General features: G+C 55.8%; 1 protein-coding gene across 2 annotated transcripts in view; it reads left to right on the top strand.

The window, feature by feature from the left end:
- Positions 1 to 2,058: 2,058 nt before the first annotated feature.
- PHYHIP (phytanoyl-CoA 2-hydroxylase interacting protein) overlaps positions 2,059 to 4,196 on the top strand; it is a 14,248-nt gene continuing 12,110 nt past the window's right edge. The window contains exon 1 of one of the 2 annotated variants that reach the window (XM_011968791.1): positions 2,059 to 2,606. The gene's annotated coding sequence lies outside the window, so the exon portion shown is untranslated. The remainder of the gene's footprint in view (positions 2,607 to 4,196) is intronic. The other variant, XM_011968794.1, reaches the window with a different exon arrangement.

Genomic DNA, 4,196 nt, shown 5'->3' with positions numbered 1-4,196 from the left:
TATATATGTATTTAATGTGTATTTCTGAATGGTGGGAAAATGAGAGATTTTAATTCCCTCTTAAATTTTAAAATGAAATGTGCTTGTCTCTCTACAGTGATCATGTGCTACTTGTGTAATAAAAAGTTATTAAAAATAAAAATGCAGCAGAAGTGCATCTTGGCGGTTGTTTGGTTTCACAAGGAGTGAGTTATACTTGGCACATTATGCTTTGCTCTTACCACGTGTTTCCTCTTGTGATCTGTAGAGAAGTCCTCTGAGGTGAGAAGTGGCAGAAGTTCCTAAAGGGCTGTGCCTTCACCTGTCGCCGGCACGCAGCTCCACAAAGGGGCGCTGAGATGGTTACTATCATGCTTGGGCCACAGGACTCTGTCACTCAAGCTGGAGTGCAGTGGCGCAATCTCAGCTCACTGCAACCTCCACCTGCCAGGTTCAAGCGATTCTTGTGCCTCAGCCTCCCAAGTAGCTGGGATTACAGGCATCCACCACCGCACCCAGCTAATTTTTATATTTTAAGTAGAGATGGGTTTTCACCATATTGGCTAGGCTGGTCTCAAACTCCTGATCTCAGGTGATCTGCCCGCCTCAGTCTCCTAAAGTGTTGGGATTCTCGTGAGCTACTGCACCCGGCCTGGGACAGAAGTGTAGTCCAGATGTCACGTGCTGGCCATCACCAGGAGGTTACATTTTGCGTCTCTTCTGAGCTCACCAGCTTGGCGTGGGTATGTTAGAGCAGGACGTAGTCATGCTTGGCCAAGGGAGTGCTTAGTCCTGCCTCAGTGCCATGCACCACCCCACATTCTGTGGTTCAGGACCTGGCCAGACTCGCTGAGGTTCTCACAGCCGTTTAAGGCAGGGTTGGCTTCTGCTTGTCTTTGCATTCTGTGAACTCTCACTTTCTGCTGCTGTTACCTCCTCTGACTTTTGCACTGAGGCCTGCCGCCTCGACTCCCCCTTGGTGAGTGTCTCTTAGACTCAGCTCACACCTTCTCCTGCTCACCAAGACCTCACCCTGGGCCTGCCTGGTGTCTGCTGCCCCCGTGCCAATCCTCCCCACCCCAGCCGCACTCCTGCTTCCACAGCCTCCTCTGGCCTGCACCCTGCATATGCCCTGGAGCCGCCCACTGCTCTTTCTCTGAATCAGTATCTGTGCCCTGCGATTTAGTTGTATGCTCCTCATTCTCTAATTGTGTCCTCTAAATGGCCATCTTCTCTCCCCTAGAAGACTGTGGCCTCCTTGCAGGCAGATGCTGTCGATATCATGGGAATGAGAACAGTTTTGACAGGTGACTGGCACTTCTGATGTGCCAGGCCCAGGGCTGGACGATTTACCTAATTATCTCATTCCATGATGACAATAAATCTGTGTGATCCCATTTGACAGATGAAGAGAGGTTGAGTGGCTTGTCCAAGGTCACCTAGTTGGGCAGCGGTAGAGCAGGGATTCTCAGCACATCCATCTGACTATAAGCCTGTGCTTTTCGCTGCTGCGCAACCCTTTGTCCCTGCTTGTTGCTGGACTCACATTTCCTTGGGTGTTCTTCCTGATGGCCTCCACTGAGTCTGCTTCTTGATGGCAGAACAGCCTCCTGCTGCCTTGAAAGACGTTACATTCTCTCCCCAAGATGCCCAGGGCCGGCTTCCTTTGTGCTCAGAGAGTGGGGTGGGCTGAGGACACTCAGAGCTTGGTGTGTTCTCCCACCCCCACTTTCTTGCCCTTGTGCACCCTGCACTGTGCCACAGCCTCTCTCCCAGCCCCTTTCCCTGCGGACACCCAAGCTGCCAGAGGGTTCTCGCCAGACCCACAGGGATCCCTGAGCTGCAGGTCTGCCATCTCTCACTAGAACTGGTAAGAAAATGGAACCACAGTTCACCAAAAGGCCCCAAGGAGAGGCTCCGGACTGAAGACAGTGACCCTGGGTTCACACCCTCCATCTGGACCTTTCCCCTCTATAGCCTCCCTCCCCTTCCCCCAGAGTCTTTGCTTTGGGGCCCAAGCCCTGGGCTAAGCTCCACCCCTCTCCCAGCATCCTAAAGTTTGGGGGCTGCATTCAAGTCAGAGATTTCCAAGTAGGGGGTGTGTTGGAGGGACTTCTGAGGGCAGCTTGTCCTGGAAGAATGGGGGAAAGGCAGCGTACGTTGCTGTCCCTGAGGACATCTGTGTAGCTCCCTGGGAGACCCTCTGCCCTTTCCCCCTCCCACCAGCCCGGCGAACAGGGACCAAGCCTGCTTATTATCACCTGACGCTGCGCAGCCACTGATCCCATTGGTGGAGCCAGATTCGGTCTGGCTCTCTCGTTCTTTCTCCCTTCTCTGCCTCTCTCTCCTCCACGCTGCTTTGATTTCGCTCTTGCCTCTCTTCTTGCGCTGCTCAGCTGGGAACATCGTCTCACCAGGGGCAGCAGCGACACGCGCTGCACAGCCAGACAGGAGCTGGCTGCGGGGCATGGAAGCAGCCTCCTTGGCAGCCGGGAGAGGAGCGAGCGCACACCACTGCCTGTGACCCAGGCGTCCGGCTGCTGTCCCCTGCCTGGGATCTCATCCACACAGAGGTCTCTCCCTGTCCTCCCTGCCAGCTTTTCCTCTGCAGAGCCCAGTGGAGCCAGGTGAGTACCCTTCCTCCCTGGAACATGCTGCTGTTGATCCTGAGTAGCCAGGAGCTGGGGGCGCTAGGGTCCCGCCACCACCCAGGGTGTCCACCTGGACTGCCAGGCCGGACGACCTTGTCCCCTCTCCCCCAGGCCTTTGGCAAAGTGGTTAATGGCTGAATCCAGTCTCTGGGGCACCATAGTTAGTCACCCCGTGACCATTCTGCTGCAGTCAGCGATGCCAACAGGGACAGCAGGGTGGGGGAAGCATTCCCTGTGGCAGGGCGGCTGTTCTGAATGGACATGGGGAAGGGGCACCGGTGTGAGCGGCATGTGTGTGTGCGCGCTTGCGAGTTGGCTGGAGGCTTGCTGGCGCAGATAGGTCCGTCTGCCTGCAATCATGCTCATGTGTGGGTTTTGAATGGTGTGAGGCATGTCTGGAAACATATCTTTCTGGCACACGTGAGGTACGTGTGTTGGGGGGACTTATCCGAGTAGCCTGTGGGTGTGCGTGGGTGGGGACACTATGAGGCAGTATATTTAGGGGTAACCATGTCCCTTGTCATGTGTGTGGGAGTGTATGCAGACAGGGGCTTTCTGTGTGGGGAGGTGAGACCCAGAGCAGGACGGGGTGGGTAAAGAGAAGAGGGGGCAGAAACCATTGTCTGTGGGCAGAGCCACGTAGGTGCACAAACCTGTTGGCACGAAAGCTCAGGGCTGGCAGAGTGTGGCCAGAGGCAAACACATTTTCAAAGTCTGTCTTTGAGCCTGGCGATGATTCGAGAGAGAATACCAGACTTCGGGCGGGGGCTGCTGTGTGTATGAACACACATGTGTGTGCAGGCAGGCGTGTGGGTTGCGTGCCTTCTTGTGGAGGTGGCACGCACGCATGTTGGTGCCTGTGGCGTCCTCTTTTCCCCAAATATGGCTTGTGAGGAGGTGTGCGTGGACGTGTGTGCGTGAGCCTGTGGACATGAACATGTCTGGGTGTGCATGGAGGTGACAGCTTGAAGAGGGAAAACTGCGGGGCATTCTTAGAATGTAGAAGGTGGCGGGAGGCACCTGAGTGTGTAGATGGGTGAGTGGGAGTGAGGACGTCCGTGGAGGTGTGGGATGCGGGTGGGTGGGCACTCTTGGCACATGTGTGTATGTGCATGCGTGCCTGCCTGTGTGTGGGTGTGTACATGCCTGTCTTGGGGTGGATCCACACAGGAGTGTGGGTGTTTCTCGGGTGTTGCCTCAACCTGTCCCTCACACCCTGCCCTTCCCCAGTCTTCTGGGTATAGAGAACTTGGGTTCACACCCACCCCTCTGTCCACCCCAGCTCACTCACTGCCGCCCTCCCAAGTTAGGGTGGGGATGTCATCTCAGCTTTCCCAGAACTGTAGGGAGGAAGGCACAAGCAGACACCCAGGTCCTGGAGACCCCTACCGCCACACACAGCTGCCCCTATTTCTAGGAGGACTCCAAGGAGAGGCAGGAATAGGTGCCTGCTCATGGGACGAGTGTGGGCTGCTTCCGAGCGTGTAGGTGGGTGCCACTCAGGGCCTCTTGGGTAGGAGTGTGTCTGTGTTCGTGTGCGTGGGTGCGTGTGTGTGTGTGTGTGTG

This window comes from Mandrillus leucophaeus, unplaced genomic scaffold (genome assembly GCF_000951045.1).
Source record: "Mandrillus leucophaeus isolate KB7577 unplaced genomic scaffold, Mleu.le_1.0 Scaffold86, whole genome shotgun sequence".
In the NCBI taxonomy this organism is placed as follows: Eukaryota; Metazoa; Chordata; class Mammalia; order Primates; family Cercopithecidae; genus Mandrillus; species Mandrillus leucophaeus.
This window is presented reverse-complemented; position numbering and strand designations above follow the sequence as displayed.